Source organism: Nyctereutes procyonoides, unplaced genomic scaffold (genome assembly GCF_905146905.1).
Source record: "Nyctereutes procyonoides isolate TBG_1078 unplaced genomic scaffold, NYPRO_anot_genome, whole genome shotgun sequence".
NCBI lineage: Eukaryota > Metazoa > Chordata > Mammalia > Carnivora > Canidae > Nyctereutes > Nyctereutes procyonoides.
Window position 1 is genome coordinate 2,768,743 of NW_026575022.1, and position 17,720 is coordinate 2,786,462.

At 35.9% G+C, this 17,720-nt stretch overlaps 1 non-coding gene across 1 annotated transcript; it reads right to left on the bottom strand.

The window, feature by feature from the left end:
* Positions 1-893: 893 nt before the first annotated feature.
* On the bottom strand, positions 894-997 carry LOC129521106 (U6 spliceosomal RNA). The gene has a single exon (XR_008666763.1). It is a non-coding gene; the product is annotated as a U6 spliceosomal RNA (small nuclear RNA).
* Positions 998-17,720: the final 16,723 nt, after the last annotated feature.

Genomic DNA, 17,720 nt, shown 5'->3' on the forward strand with positions numbered 1-17,720 from the left:
TTTTCCGCAGTGGCCGCACCAGTTGACTTCCCCCTCACAGAGCATGAGCATTCCTTTCTCTCCACATCTTCACCTCCATTTGTCATTTCTTGCTTCTTTGATACTAGCCATTCGGACAGGTGTCAGGTAGTAACTTGTTATGGTTTTGATTTGCATTTTTCTGATGATGAGTGATGACGCATCTTCTCATGCGTCTCTCAGCCATCTTTATGTCTTTGGAAAAATGTCTGTTCAGGTCCTCTGCCCATTTTGTGATCAGATTGTTTGCTTGTTTGTTTTTTTGGTATTGAGCTGTAGGAGTTCTTTATATATTTGCATATTGACCCTTTATCAGATATATCATTTGCAGATATCTTTTCCTATTTAGTAGGCTGCTTTTTTTTGTTGATGGTTTTCTTCACAGTGCAAAAGACTTTTGGTTTGGTATAATCCTGTTATTTATTTTTGCTTTTATCGTCCTTCCCAAGGAGCACAGAGCCCATGTATATATATTGCTAAGACCAACATCCAGGAATTTACTGCCTATGTTTTCTTCTAGGATTTTTATAGTCTCAGGTGTTACACTAGGTTTTTAATCTACTTTAAATTTATTTTTTTGTGTATAGTATAAGAAAGCTGCCCATTTTCATTCCTTTGCATGTAGCTGTTCAATTTTCCCTGCACCATTTATTAAAGAGACTATCTTTTCACCATTGTGTTTTCTTGTCTCCTCTTATGTAGATTAATTGACCATATAAGCATGGATTTATTTCTGTGCTCTCTATTTTGTTCCGTTGATCTATGTGTCTGTTTCTGTGCTAGGACCATATTGTTGTGATGCTATAGCATTTTAGTATAGCTTGAAATCTGAAAGCATGATATATCTAGCTTGGTTCTTCTTTTTTTTTTCTTTAAAAAATATGGAACACTTCACGAATTTGCATGTCATCCTTGTGCAGGGGCCATGCTAATCTCTGTATCGTTCTAATTTTAGTAAATGTGCTACTGATGTGAGCACTAGTTTGGTTCTTTACCAAGATTGCTTAGGCTACTTGAGTTTTTTTTTTTTGTGTGTGTGTGGTTTCATAGAAATTTTAAGATTATTTGTTCTGTTTCTGTGAAAAATGCTAGTGGTTTTTCATAGGTATTACGTTGAATCTGTAGATTTTGGGGGGGGCATTGTGGATATCTAAACATTAATTCCTCTAATCCAGGAGCATAGTGTATCCTTCCATTTATTTTGTTACCTCTAAATTCTTTCATCGGTATCTTACAGTATTCAGAGTACAGGTCATACACCTCCTTGGCTAAATGTATTCCTAGGTATTTTATTCTTACTGGTGCAACTGCATCTACTGCAACTGCAAATAGGATTGTTTTCTTAATTTCCCTTTCTAAAGATTCATTATCAGTGTATAGAAATGCAACAGATTTTCTATTATTTTAGTATCCTAAAAATTTACTGAATGTATTAGATCCAATAGTGTTTTTGGTAGAATGGTAAGGGTTTTGTATATAAAGTATCATGTCATCTGGAAACAGTGACAGTTTTATTTCTTACCAATTAAGTTATTTTTTTTTCCTTGTCTCATTGCTGTGGCTAGGACTACTGGTACTGTTTTTGAATAAAAGTAGTGGGGTGGACATTTTTGTCTTATTCTTGATCTTAGAGGAAAAACTATCAGTTTTTCACCATTGACTAGGATGTCAGCTGTGGGATGGTCATATATGGGCTTTATTATGTTGAGATATGTTCCCTCTATATCTATGTTGTTGAGAGTTTCTAATAAATTGATAGTGAATTTTGTTAAAAGCTTTTTGTGTATATATTGAGATGATCATAGATTTTTAGCCTTTACTTTGTTAATGTGGTATATCATGTTAATTGATGTGCATCCTAGACTAAATCCTGCTTGTGCTATATGATCTTTTTAATGTGCTTATGAATTTGTTTAATATTTCACTGAAGAATATTTTATCTGTGTTCATCAGGAATATTTGCTGTAATATTCTTTTTTTGTAATGTCTCTGCCTGGTTCTGTTATAAAGATAATGCTGGCCTCAGGAAGTGTTGCTTCCTCCTCCATTTTTGGTGAGTTTAAGGATAGGCATTAACTCTTTTTTTTTTTTAAGATTTTATTTATTTATTCATGAGAGACACAGAGAGAGAGGCAGAGACACAGGCAGAGGGAGAAGCAGACTCCCTGCCGGGAGCCCAATGCGGGACTTGATCCCAGGACCCAGGGTCATAACCTGAGCCAAAGGCAGAGGCTCAACCACTGAGCCACCCAGGTGTCCTGGCATTAACCCTTCTTTATTTGATACAATTCACATGTGAAGGCATCTGCTCCAGGACGTTTCTTTGTTAGATTTCTGATGACTGATTCAATTTTTATCACTAGTAATTGTCCATTTAGATTTTCTGTTTCTTGTTGATTCAATCTTGGAAGATTTTATGTTCCTGGGAATTTATCTATTTCTTCCAGGTTGTTTAATTTGTTGGTGTATAATTGTACATAATGGTCTCATAATCTCTTTTGTTTCTGTGATATTAGTTGTTGCATCTCTTTCATGTCTCATTTTATTTAAGTTTCCTCTTATTTCTTGATTGGCTAAAGTTTTTTTTTTAATCTTCTCAAAGAAATAGCTAGTTTACTTGTTCTTTTTTCTTTTTTTTAGTGTCTATTTTATTTATTTCTACTTGGATCCTTATTTTTTCCTTTTTTTTCTACTAACCTTGAGTTATGCTTATCTTTTCTAGTTCCTTTAGGTGTAAATTCAAACTGTTATTACAGATTTTTCTTTTTCTTAAGGTAGATGTGTATTACTATCACCATCCCTCTTAGAACTATTTTGCCATGCCCTACAGATTTTGGAACATTGTGTTTCCATTGCCTTTGTTTCAAGTTTTTTTTTTTTTTTTTTTAATTTCTTCCGTGATGTCCTTATTGACTCACTGGTTCTGTAATAGCATGTTGTTTAGCCTCCACATGTTCATGTTTTTTTCAGTATCTTTTATCTTGTAATTGATTTCTAGTTTAATATTGCTGTGATCAAAAAGATGCTTCATATGATTTCGATCTTCTTAAATTTACTGTGTCTAATGTGTCATTTTAGGACACTGTTTTCTAATGATTTTCTGTCAGAAAGATCTATTCACTGAAATAGGTGAGGTGCTAAAAGTCCCCTACTATTATTGTATTACTGTCAATTTCTCCTTTTATGTTGCTAGTATCTGTTTTATTTTGGTGCTCTGGTGTTAGGTGTATAGATATTCAATGGTAAAGAGATAATGAGATGCATAGATATTTAATGGATGTATAATAGTTATATCCTCTTGTTGGAGTTATCCCTTTATCATTATGTAATACCTATATGCCCTGTAACAGTCTTGATTTTAAATCCATTTTGTCTCATATAAGTATGCTATCCTAGCTTTTAATTCATTCCATTTGCATGGATTAGTTATTTCCATTTCTTCACTTTCAAAAATATGTGTCTTTAGGTCTGAAATGAGTCTCCTATAGACAACGTAGAGCTGGGCCTTATTTTTTTTAAATCCTTTTAGTCACTTAATGTTTTTTTTTGGAAAATGTAGTTCATTTAAATTTAAAGTAATTATTGATAGATATTGATATATCTGTACTTATTGTTTCTTTGTTTACAGCTTTCTGGTTGTTTTTGTAGTTCTTCTCTGTTCCTTTTTTCTCTCTCTTCTCTTGTGATTTGATGGTTTTCTCTAGTGTTTTATTAAGATTTCTTTCTCTTTATTTTTTGTGTATCTATTATAGGTTTTTGGTTTGTGGTTACCATGAGGTTCATATATAACATCCTATGTTATGGCAGTCTATATTAAGTGGATGGAAGCTTAAGTTCAAACACATGTTGGAAGCATTACATTTTTATTCCCTCCCCCTTCCACATTTTATTCAGTTGATGTCATATTTTATATCTTTTTATTTTGTGTATTTCTTAATTAATATACATATTGTTGATTATACTTTTGTGTTTTACCTCTACACTATACTTTGTGTTTTAACCTCTACACTACCTTTGTAAGTGATTGGTCCACTGTCTTCTATATATCTTTGCTTTCACAGTATGATCTTTTTCTTGCACAGTTTCTTGCTTCTAGTTATGACCTCTTACATTTAAAGAAGTCCTTCTAACATTTCGTTTAAGGCTAATTTAGTGGTGACAAATGCCTGTGACTTTTATTTGTCTGAGAAACTCTTAACTCCTCCTTCAGTTTTGAATGATAATTCTTCTGTGTAGAATATTCTTGGTTTAGATTTTTTTCTTCCACTCTTTTAAATATATCATGTCATTATTTTCTGGTCTGCTAAGTTTCTGCTGAAAAATCAGCTGGTAGCCTTATGGGGGTTCTCTTATATGTGACTAATTACTTTTCTCTTGTTGCTTTAAGATTTTTCTCTTTAACTTTCATCTTTGACATTTTAATTATTGTGTGCCTTGGTGTTAATGTCTTTAGATTCATCTGGCTTGGGCTCTCTCTCTTGGGTTCATATGTGCCTGGACCTAAATATCTATTATCTTCCCTAGGTATTGAAGTTTTCAGCTATTTTTTTTTCAAATAATTTTTCTGCCCCCTTCTCTCTTCTTGGATCCATATGATGTTGATGTTCCTATTCTGATATTGTCCCAGAAGTCTTTTAAACTATCCTAATTTGTTGTAGTTGCTGTTCAGTCTGGATGATTTCCACTACCTTGTCTTCTAGATCACTGATCTTTTTAATTTTTTTCTTTTTATTTTTATTACTAATCCATTGTTCCATATCGTTTAATCTGACATTGATTCCCTGTAGTATGTTTTTATTTCAGTTATTGAATGCACCAGCTCTGATTGGTTCTTTTTTATGTTTCCTGTCTTATTATTGAAATCCTCCCTGTGTCCATTTTTCCTCCAAGTTCAATAATGATCGTTATTACCATTACTTTTAAATATTTATTAGAAAAATTATTTATCTCCATTTCATTTAGTTCTTTTTTTTTTTTGAGTTTTTGTTTTGTTCTTTCATTTGGAACATGTTCCTCCCTCCTTATTGTGCCTGACTTTCTGTGTTTGTTTTTATGTGTTAGGTAGATTGGCTCTATTTCCTGTTTTTGAAGGAGTTGTCTATGTAGAAGTCTTCCTCTGGGGCCCTGTAGCACAAATCCCCCTTGGTCAATAAATCAGGTACTCTGGAGGCACCTGGGTGGCTCAGTAGGTTGAGCATCCAACTCCATTTCAGCTCAGGTCATTATACCAGGATTATGAGATTGAGTCCCATATTGGGCTCTGTGCTCAGCAGGAAGTCTGCTTGAGATTCTTTCTCTCTGGCCCTCCCCTTACTCATGCTCTCTCAAATAAATAAATCTTTAAAAAAGAAAAAGGAATAGGGCACTCTGAAGTGTTGTCTGTGTTGGATCATGTAACCTCCTGTTGTGGCTGGACTGTGACTGTTCTGAGTGTGGCTGGTGTTTGGTGCTGGCCCCGACTGAAGCTGACTGAGAAGCCCAGCTTCAGCTGCTGTCAGTTCACTGGTGAGTGGGCCTGAATCTCCCATAACCAGAGATGGAGCTGCTTTGGGGAGCATCAGCTACCTAAGGCTGCCTGCCCAATGTGGTGGGGCAGGAGCCACTTTGTCAGGGGCACCAATCATAGCCAAAGCCACCTGCCAGTGTGGCAGGGCAAAAGCTGCTTTGCAGTGGATTGGGGAAGGATAGTCTGTCCTGGTCAGTTCTGCTCACTGGATATGAAGAGGCAGGAGCTACTTTGGAAGGGCACCCTCTGGGGGTGGGTGGGTTGGGTGTGGTAGATCCACAGGGGACACAGGACAGGGTAAATTCTGCTAGTTAAGTAGCTCCAAAAATATTGAGCATGTCAGAACTGGTCCTTGCCAGCATTAGTACAGTGAGACAGAAGCATGGCAAAATAATAATAATAATAATAATAATAATAATAATAATAATAATTCTGCCTACCATTGCATACATTCTCCCAGAAAGATTTTTCAGATCCCTGTCCTTCCAGCACACAACACAAAATTAGTCAATAAATCACTTTTATGTATGGTCTAGGCAGTTTTCAAACTGCTGCTTCTGTTCTGAGTCTTAGAACAAGTGATTTTGTGAGCAGGCCCTTTAAGAGCAGAGCCTCAGTTTCCTATAGCACTCTAGCTCTCCCAAAAGGTAAACCTTGATGCACTTCAAACCTTCCAGAGTTAAGTCCTACTGATTTTCAAAATGAGACATATGTGGGCCCATCTTTCTGGTACAGATTCCTAGGGTGGGGGGTTGCAGAGATGGGTGCACAATGTGTGGTTTCAACCCCTTGCTCTCAGGGAGAACTCCTACAAGTATGCTATGCCTCCTGCTTATCAGTCACTATGCCAGGGGTATGGGCCCTGACCAGACTGCATCTCTGTGTCCTTATTTTTCTTGATGTGGCTTTTAATTTATCTGTGGAAGAGCTGTTCTGATAGTCTTCTGTTCTCAGAAAGAGTTGTTGTCTATGTACTTGCAGCCTCAGTGTATCCACGGGAGAATACACCGCTAATAATTCTTTATTATTCTTTTAAATTATATCAAAAATGTGATTTAAGAAAGAAAACCATAGCAGCTAATTCATGGTGTGTGTATGATGATGATGATGATGATGATGATGATGATGATGATGACGTGGGTGATGATGATGTTACTGTTTCGATTTGATGGCAAAGGCATAAGATAAATTTCATTTGCCTACCTAGCAGGAAAGCTGAGATTTGAGATTAATACATAAGATAGGATTAATAAGAGGAATAAAGAAAGAAAAATGGCAAAAAAGAAGCATAATTAAAAAACGAAAGAAGCATAATTAGAGAAGAAATTCTTATATACACAATTGCTCCATATCAGATGTAAGGAGCATGGACTAACATGGACTTTCATTTTAATCACAGATATAATAATTTTGGCATAGTAATAAAAATTTTATAAGTGAAGATACATAGCATTTTGGTTTGCATATTATTAAAGTTGTAAAGCATACTGACAAGAAGAACAGCTCAGGTCACTTATAATTGACACTGTGTTTCAAATATTTTGAACCGAATTGTGAAACATAGCATATATGCTAAAGAACTTTTGGAGGAATAGGTATGGTGTAAAGAAAATTTTAAAATCTTGTATAATTAATACTCAGATTCAGATATAAAACAGTAGCATCTCTGAAGCCTCCTCTCTTGCCATGCTTTTTCTTTATGCACTGACGTGGTTAACAAAACTTAAATTTACATAATATGGCAAATGCAAAGCAAGTTTTAGCACAAAGCTTACCTTTCCTGGTTTCTCGATTTACCTAGTTTTTGGACTATTCATTCTCTCCTTTCTTGCCAGCTTCTCTGAATATTTATGAGACTTCTTTTTTGAAATGTTATCCCACTATCGAATCTGCTTACATGAGGAAGACTGTTCAGTGTACTGTAATTCTTGTTGAAAAATCAATTAGTCAAATATGTTTTTATATTTGAAATATAACAATTACTATCAAGTTCATTTTTAATCTAAGAGGGTCATATTTTATGCTTGCAAGTGAATTTGTAGATAATTATAGTAGACAGCAGGAAGATGGATAAATCATGTGTTGGTTTTATAAAGGAGAAGACAGGCATTTACTCCCCCAAAAGTGCTATTTTAAATATTATCCTAGAAGATACTAGGCCAGAGCGCTGGAACCTAGAGCATTTTCCATGCCTAGCAAATGTGGCAGCAAAACAATTCCAGGGCAGGAAAAATTTGTATTTTTATTAAAATGGTCAGAGTACCCATGCTGGTAACTGCTAAGAGAGCTGTAAAGAAAAAAAAATAACACTATTGTGACTTAAAGAGATATTAAATTGTGGTGCCTTCATTTCAAGAAATGTTTTCTCTACCCAAGCAGTTTTTGAGAACTTAATACAAAAATAAAGAAAATAGATAGGGAAGCTGGAGTTAAAAATAATGGCATCATGACAGATGTTTCAGGCACAGTTTAAATGGTTATTGTGGCAATAGCTCAGCAGTAGTGGGACAAAAAAGGAAGATAAGCAACTGCATTATAGATATAAGGAATGACAGTGTTCCTTAAACCAGCATCGTGGGTGAATCAGAAGACATTTAACAGATAATCAGTAGAATATTTTAAGATGCACGTATGTACATATCACCCTGATAATCACTCTTTAAGGAACGTCAAAAGAATAAAAAAGAATGCTTGAATTTGACCTATTTCTTTATGGGTTCACTTAAAATGCACCTATAATTATAAAATTTAAATGATAAAAACAATTCTGTATGTCTTTTTATATCACTGCTCTATTAAAATGTAAATCATTCCAGGAACTATTTGAATGGTTAGGCCTTTCTTCTTTAGTCTTTTCTGCCCTTTGAAAAACTGAACTCAAAATCCTTTTTCTTCCAAAGTGTACATAATTAAACTATATCTGACATATTGATTGTATTTCATCCCTGTCTATGCATATGCTTGACATAATCCTTGAAGTATTCAGGAGGAAGGTGTGTGGGCTGGAAGATTCCGCCTACATCACTCCTTGCTTAGGAACTTTTCAGTTTTTAGCTGTAAGTTGGTAATTCTATATTAATTTTAATTTAGTCAGAAAATTTCTTGGCTTTAATAATAATCTGAAACATAAAAAAACACATTCCTGCAAATACTAAGATTGACACAGAGATTGTTTTTGTTCTATTTTAAGCTTGACTATGGATTTGAGCAATTAATTGTTCAGTTAGTCTTAACAATTATTATAATGATCAAACAAGGATATCTATTTGGAAGTATTTATGAGAGTAAAATCTCTTATTTAAGCGATTTTGAAACCACTTCCATCAGAGTGTCTATATTTGACATTTTCAATACAAGATTCGTTTACTAAGAGATTAATTAGCCCTGTTTTCCAGTCTATGTTCAATCTAAAAATATGCATTTGGAATGATGTTGTCTTTTTTTTTTTAGAAAGTGAAAAATACAGATTTTTCAAATTTAGCTGTCTTTTCTTCTGAAGTTTTTTCTTATATAAAATATTCTGAAAATGGTTACCAAGTATGATTCATTGCTGACAAAAAAAAAGGCAAGAAACGTGAAAGATTTTCTAAGTATCTAATTTTTTTTAATGTAGCATTTTTGCTGTTCACTTCATTATTCCATGGTCGACATTTTCAGTGGTGAGAATTCAGGATGTTTTGTTATTCATTGTTAACCTGGCATAGCCTTTGTTTGCTGTGATATGTTGTTGGTAGGAATAAACATACCTGTAGGATTTGTAGCTGTTCAGACGCAAGAATAAAAATTACCATTGTAATTATTTTAAAGTTGAAAAATCACTGAAAATCTCTGTAATTCCAATATATTTCTTTAAAAAACTGCCTTAAGGCACAAGGAATTATAAATATATAATTTTATACCTATTCCCAAATGTTACACTCATTTCTTTTCTGGTTAGTGGAAATTTCCCCACTATAAAAGTTTAAATACACTTTTAATTCTTAATGAATTTCAGTGTTTCATTTAATTATCTGAGCTATGCATATTATACCTTGCCATCAAATACAATGGCTTATTTGCCTCAATTTCAGATAAAGAAAAACCAAAAATTACATTGAATTCCAGTGTGTAAGTCAGATCATATGATATTCATTTTAATTGAAAATAATTATTCAAAATCATGTTCTCCTTTCTTCCTATTGATGCTAGGTGGCTATTAGTTGCATCAGATAATTTGGAGACAACTTAAGAACATCTTCATATACCTTTGCAAAAATATGTTTATGTTGTTATTGAAGCAATTAACTTCCTTGTTCTTGTCCTTGTTCTAGAAAACTTCCTTGTCCTTGTTCTAGAAAAAGGACAGATAATAGGATAATGACATGTCAGTAGAAATATAACTTTTATATTTACTATACTGCCAATATATATATATGATATATATTGTGATATATATATATATCACTGCAACCCATCTCACCAAATATCTTTGTTGAAGAGATAGTAAAACTGAGGAGAGGGAAACCTGAGTGGCTCAGTTGGTTAAGTATCTGCCTTTGGCCCAGGTCATGATCCCAGAGATCATGGAGCCATTGCAGGGCTCCCTGCTTAACAAGGAGTCTGCTTATCCCTTTCCCTCTGCCCCTCCTGCCACGTATGCACACACACTCTCTCTCTCTCTCTCAAATAAGTAAATAAAATCTTAAAAAAAAAACGAAGAGAGTAGAGAATAAAAGAGAAATAGTATTAGTGTAAACTGATTATTGGTGATGATCATAAGTAACATTATTTGCAGAGAGAAATTTGAGTTGAAAAGTTGATAGAAACAAAGATATCAAAGATATTGAATGAGAGAAATTTCTGACAAACACGGCTGTGTAAAAACCTGCGGGCATAGAGAACAGTTCTATGTCAGTTGAAATGACAGATGTCTCTCAGTGAAATAACTGATGCTTAACAAGACAATACACATGTTGCATAGATATTGGAATGAATACGAACAATTTCGAATAAAGAACACAAGTAGCGTATGGTTACTTTGAATTGGTTATGGTTGCAGCAGTAGCGAACGGTTGCCACTGTGATTTAAGAAGCACCGTATGTAGGACCTGAGATCTAAGCAGTCTTGGCCTGATAAGGAGACCAGTGAGAAGCGTCATCAGCAGAGTGGTGGCTGGTACTGTCCTCAGGGATGTGTAAGGAAATGCCCTTGGGAATGGATATGTAGGAACAGTATTCATACCTCGGATAAAGGGAAGAGCTAGACTGCCTTAAAGAGATCTAAGAATTCTGCAATCAGAGGAAAATAAGATAATTTTGGAGCAAGAAGGGGACTAGAGAATAAAATGATGACAGAATTGAGAGTAAGGATGCTGCTTTGCATGTGTAGCCCAGGAACTGCTGAGTTTCCCTCTTTTTCCCTTTCATATAACTGGCCTTCAACAACTTAAAAAAAGAAAGTTAATTGTAATATTTGAATAGTATTCCTGAGGCATCTCATAGACTCCTCACACTTTTTACTGCTATACAGTGTTTAAAGAAAGTCTTGCTCGTTGAGAATTTTGCTTATTTGTCTTCTCAGAAAAGACTGAGACTTCAACTCAATGAGCCAGATATCCATCTTCATTCCATCTCATGAACTTAGTTTTTTGTGGGTTTTTTTTTTTGGTTGTTGTTGTCTGATTTGGTTTTTAAATATTTTATTTATTTATTTGAGAGTGAGCAGAGTGAGAAGAGAGCACATGAGTGGGGAGTGGGGAGGGGCAGAGGGAGAGAGAGAAGCAGACTTCCCGCTGAGCTGAGCAGAGCAGGAGCCCCACTCTTGTCTGAGATCGTGACCTGAGCTGAAGGCAGACACTTAACTGACGGAGTCACCCAGCTCCCCTCCCCATCTCATAAATTTAGTATTGGACTATGAGAAGGTGCACAGGTCGTTGTTGAATTCTAGATCAATGTACTCCCCAGCGAGAAATCTGAAGCCATTAGATAGCCTAGCCAATAAGCACACCTCTGTTAAATTATCTGTAGTTTCCTTTTCCAGTTATATCTCAGGAATATCTTCAGTTAATTTTTTTATTGAAGAAGAAACACTCCTCTTATTAGCAGAGTTATATTTTTTTTTCTGTTGTCAATTAATCTCCAATATGGAGCTTAGTAACACAAAAATCTCTGGCTATGGAAGTCCCAAAAATTAAAATATTAGTAATTAAGGAATATTTCTGTTTTCTTTATATTGTTATTCCATTAATTGATAAGATTCATATTCTCCCAGGGTATATAATTAGAGAGCATTGGTTAAATAGATTTGCCAATTTGTTCCAATCATAGACATTCTAGCAAAGCTGGTAAAAAATTGTAGTCATAAGAAGATATTAATGTCAGTGACTCTTGGAAAGAAAGTAATGCACATATAACAGTAGGAGTAAAATAATCATACACTGAAATATTTAAGCATTTATTTGCTTAAGACTCATGGTGCTATAACAAATTAGTTAATACAGCAAATATAATGGAAACATAAACAATATTAAGATTATAAAGAAAGAGTGAAGCTAAGGCTTTGAACCACAAAGATCATTATCAGAATGTTTATAAAGGCCACAAATTTAATTTTTTTTCTCAGACTTCTAGGAATGTATTTTTATATTCTAAATGTTCTCAAGGAGCATGCCATGTTGTCTGTTCAGAATGGCCCATGTTGTATTCTTATGGATTATCCCATGTCTCTTTAGTTTATCTAATATGTGACGCACTTTTTGCTTTAGTTGAGGCAGTTCAGTAACAAAATAATTCAGAAAGCCAAATTACATTTTTAGGTGTTTTTACCCAATTTTATTAGATTATTATTAAGATATACCAATGGATTTTACTCTGATTCTTCTAACTCTATTATCACTAGAAAAAAAATTCCATCTGTTCCTGCAATTATTATTTTTTAATATTTTATTTATTTACTCATGAGAGACACAAGAGAGAGGCAGAGACACAGGCAGAGGGAGAAGCAGGCTCCATGCAGGGAGCCCAATGTGGGACTTGATCCCAGGACCCCAGGGTCACGACCTGAGCCAAAGGCAGGTGCTCAAACACCGAGTCACCCAGGTGCCTCTGTTCCTGCAGTTATTAAACCAGAAAGAATGCTTTTGTTTTGTCTTTTGATGAATGTCTTTGGAACATGGTAGTTTTATGGAAAAGCTTATTTCCTAACTCGAGTGGGGGAAGGTATGATTACAGAAGGGTTGTGTTGTGGGTTGAATTGTGTTCTAATTCACACGTTGAAGTCCTAATCCGTACTCTGAACACATGACCTCTTTGGATGCAGAGCAATCATGTTTACATGAGATCATATGTAGGACCTTAATCCAATCTAATTGGTATCTTTATAAGGGGAGGAGATTTGGACACTCGAAAAAGACAGAAGAACAGACCATATGAGAGTGAGAAGGTGACCATCTGCAAGCCAATGAGAGTCTTCAAGAGAAACCAAACATAATGACACTAATCTTGAATCTTTAACCCGTAGAGCTAGGAGAAGGTAAATTTCTGTTGTTTGAGCCACCGCTCTGTCCTATCTTGTTAGAGCAGCTCTGTCGCTCTACTGCAGGTGGGCAGGATGGCACAACTGACGTGTTTTCAACGTTGAAGAAGGAGAAAGGACCCCATGCAGTTAATGGCGTGTCCTCACAGACACAAAAGATGTGACGTTTTCCGACTGGAAAATTCTGAGTATGATTTAAAAGACACAACAGGATGGGAATTTGGGGACTGAGAAGGTATCAAATTGTGAAAAACTTCCTATGCCAGGCTACGTGGTTGATTTTTAATCTGTGGATAAGGAAAAGCTATCACGCATTTTCAAGAAAAAGCAATAGGATTGAGGAGAAGAATACAAAGAATACAAGAATTCTTTCTCAAGTGATGAAAGAAAAATTTGTGTTTGGAAGACATTCTAAAGGATCAATCTTTTTTTTTTTAAGTTTAAAAATAGTTATGTGATGTCCTTGTCCCAGAAAAATCTAGGAAATGTAACTGTGAGGAATATTCCTGACTCAGAGATGATGTAAAATCAATTCCAAAGAAATAATTACAAATACTTTTTTTTAATGACTGAGTTAATAAATACATTTAACAGAATAAGCACCACATGGTTTTGGCATGATATGGGAATTATTACCTGAGGTGACTTTTCACTGCCCCAGTCAACCCGTGATAACTGTTTTTCTAAATTTTGATTCTAACCAGTGTGCCTGAGTAGGTTTGACTGATAATTAACATTTGTCAAAAAAAAAAAAAAAGGAAGCCATGGACAGATTTAAGGAATCCATTTGTTTTGTCTCATTTGAAGAATGGTGAGGTCAGGGAATCCCATTAAAATTTTGAGGTACTTTAGGACTCTTAATTTAAAAATAAAATCTAGGGATCCCTGGGTGGCGCAGGGGTTTAGCTCCTGCCTTTGGCCCAGGGCGCGATCCTGGGGACCCGGGATCGAATCCCACGTCGGGCTCCCGGTGCATGGAGCCTGCTTCTCCCTCTGCCTGTGTCTCTGCCTCTCTCTCTCTCTCTCTCTCTCTGTGTGTGTGTGTGTGTGACTATCATAAATAAATTTAAAAAAAATTAAAAAAATAAATAAAGTAAATAAAATAAAAATAAAATCTAGTAAAGAAAGAATACTGTGAGCTGACAACTTGCCTGAAACACCAAGATACAAAAGTAGTGTAAGTTATTTGTGATATAAAAGGACCCGTAGCTCTGAAATTCAGGAAAGAATAGAACAAAAAAAGAAAAGGACTTTCATAGATGCCCTGTAAGCCCTCAGATTCCTATGAGTTTTGATTCTGTTTCTTTCTTTCTCTCTCTTTGGCCTGTGGTATAATCTGATGTCTGAGCCACCAAAGCACCCCTGAACTAATGTTTAAATATGCCACTGATCCCTGAGTCTTTCAGGGTTAATTACGGGAAAAATATAGTTCTTAAAAGAAAGGTAGAAATGAATTCCCTCCCCGAAATACCCTTTCAGGTTTATGACTCTCAGGAGGCAGAAATATTTTGTTCCTCGTTTCTAATGGCCTTCATCATGTCAAGATTTAGTATAAGAATGCTCTCAGAGTGACATTGATGTTAAAGAAGGCTGCCAAGACCAAGATATCTAGAAAATTGGTTTACGATGACAATTGCCTTATGAAAAAAAATGCAAAAATATGTGCAGTTGTGGACGGAGTGTCATACACAGTGTACTGGGGCATCATTTGATTTCATTTTTATTTATATTAAATTTGACGATATAGAGTCCTTAGAAAAACAAGCTGTCTTCCCTCTAAGCGTGCTTGTACCACAGACTGCTTTAGAGGAGACTGGCTGAACCGACGGTTACAGCAAATTTGTTGTGAATACTTTGAGGAGAAGAAACCCTCATGGTGGGGCCTCTCCTGTAACAGGAATTCTGAAAGTGATTGAAAAACTGTGCGAGGCGTCCAGGTGCTCATAAATCTCCATAAAGGCAAAAAGCTATCACAGGTATCATATTTCCAAGGTCCCGTGTTTTTACAACGTAATTTAAAAAAACAAAAAACAAAAAACAAGAAAGCAGTCGATAAGAAAGTTAAAGACCATTTTTAAATGAGGAAGGTAGCCTTAGATTGTGAAATAAATCGTTTTGTGTCGTTGTTTAATGTTCTGTTGGAAAAGCTGGATTTCTTGCACGTACGTGTCTATGGCTTTTCAGGCCGTATTGATGGGGAAAGACTACTCTCATTATTAATTGTCCTGCAGGGAGCACATTTGCATATTTGCCTCTTCCGTCTTGCCTCTTGCTCTGCACGGGGGACCATCTCTGCAGCCTGAATAATCGTTTGGTCTGGTTGTGAGGCTTTCTCGAGAGACCCTTTTCCAGGGTCCGTGGAAAATGTAGTGGTAAATGGGAATGAGAACTTCTTGGACTGGCTATAGGGAAAAAAAAATGTCAAATTTCATCAGAAAAATACGAAGAGTCAGGAAGAAAATACGCTTTCTCTTCCCCGATGGCCTCGCAGGGTTGAAGGCCTGCGCTGTCAGCCCCTCTAGTTGCCTGTCACCTGTGGAAGGTCTGAGGTTCCAAACACCTCGCATCCCTGTTACTGTAACGTTGAAGCGACTTGATGATTGGGTGGATCTAAGTCATATACTCTGAACTAATTTAATTGACGTCTGAGTTTTGAATTTTTTTTCCTCCCCACTGGAACAGTATCATCGAAGTCAGAATTCTGTAACAAGAATAATGTCAGGTCCCATTTCATTCCCAGAGAAGAGGCTGAGCAATTAATTATTTGCTGATGGGTGGCTGGGGCCCGGTCAGGGGTGAGTGTTGGAGTGGTTTGGGTAAAATTCCCAAAGAAAGGCAATTTGTCTCTTATCCAGGCTACTTTTCCCTAAGTATTTCTCAGGGTTATTTATAACAGCCACATTAATCGTATTTCAATATTCTACTCACCATATAATACACATTCATTTATCTATTCGTTTGTTAATTTATTTTTTTCATTCAATGACTATGAAGCTACATTCTGGGATTCACGCTGGGCACAAGAAATGCGAACATCCTTAAGATGTAGTCCATGTTTTTATGGAGGCTATTAGCCAGGAGTGAGATATTTCAAAATCAATATTGAAAAATATTAAAAATAGGGATCCCTGGGTGGCGCAGCGGTTTGGCGCCTGCCTTTGGCCCAGGGCGCGATCCTGGAGACCCGGGATCGAATCCCACGTCGGTCTCTGTGCATGGAGCCTGCTTCTCCCTCTGCCTGTGTCTCTGCCTCTCTCTCTCTCTGTATGACTATCGTAAAAATAAAAAAAAATTAAAAAAAAAATTTAAAAAAAAAAAGAAAAATATTAAAAATAAAAATAGAAATTTTATCCTCTGTGATGCACCATAGATTTATTTGACAATATTATAACGAGACAGTTTCATGATGTTGTTCCTGGCTGTCTTTATATTCTTATTTCCTATCACTCGGTCTCACTTTTTATGTAATATGAATATTAAACAGATTTAGCTCTTCAAATCCTCCGGTTCTACCCTTATTTTGCATAGTGTTTCCTTTCCCTTCACTCCCTGCATCATAATCATTTCTGACACAGTCAATAAATTAAGCAGACACATCGTTTAACTTTATTAACGGTGACAATTGAGAGTTATATGTTTTTTTCTTCTACTTCTGAAAATAACATTTAAAATGCACCCTTGAGAATAATCCCTTGACAAATATCATTAAAAATTTAAGAGTTTGATTTTTAATTTATATTTTAGGAGGTAGGAAACAAATAGACAATATAATTTACACATCCAAAAACATCGAAAGAAATGCTAAAAAAAAAAGAGTATCATAACTACACTTTTTTCAGATTAAGTTGTAAATTCATTATGTAAATAAGCGAATGTCCTATCAGGATTTTAGAGTTACTCATACTTTTGTCTTGTTGTGGAGGAAAGTTTAATACAATAAATTGTCTAGATCACAGTTTGCGTAAACATGTAGTTGCTGTTTTTGTGACTGTCATTTTTTTTCACCTTTCTTGCATTATAACTGACAATTGTCAGATAAAGCATAAAATGTGGTGATTTGGGTCCGATACACGTACTCATTGTGAAAAGACTCCCCCAGCGTTAATATGTCCATCACGAAACTTCATGCGTGTGAGCATTTAAGTTCTACTCTTAGGCAAATCTCCCTCATACCACACAGTGTTATCAGCTATGTGGCCAGGTGACACATTCAGCGCTCAGCCTTTCTTCATCCCACAGCTTAGAGTTTTTCCCTTTTCCACAACCTTTCCCTATTTTCCCTGCACCCCCAGCCCCGGGCAACCACCCTCTGGCTCTATGAGGCCTACCTCTCTACCCCCCTCCCTCCTTCCCTCCCCTTCTTCTCTCTCTGTCTTTCCAGAGGGAGGGTGGGGGCAGAAGGGGAGAGAGAGAATCTGAAACAGGCTCCAACCCAGTGTGAAGCCCGAGGTAGGGCTACATCTCACAGCCCTGAGCCAAAACCAAGAGTTGGACCCTTACCCAACGCAGCCACCACGTGCCTCACTCTTTCCCTCTTTTGTATTCTTGGAAACTGTGGAAAATTAATTGTCCATAGATGCATGAGTTTGTTTCTAGGTTCCCTAGATTCTGTCCCATGATCAATACATCTTTTCTTAAGTCAATAACATACTGTTTGATTATTAAAGCTTTGAAATATAGATT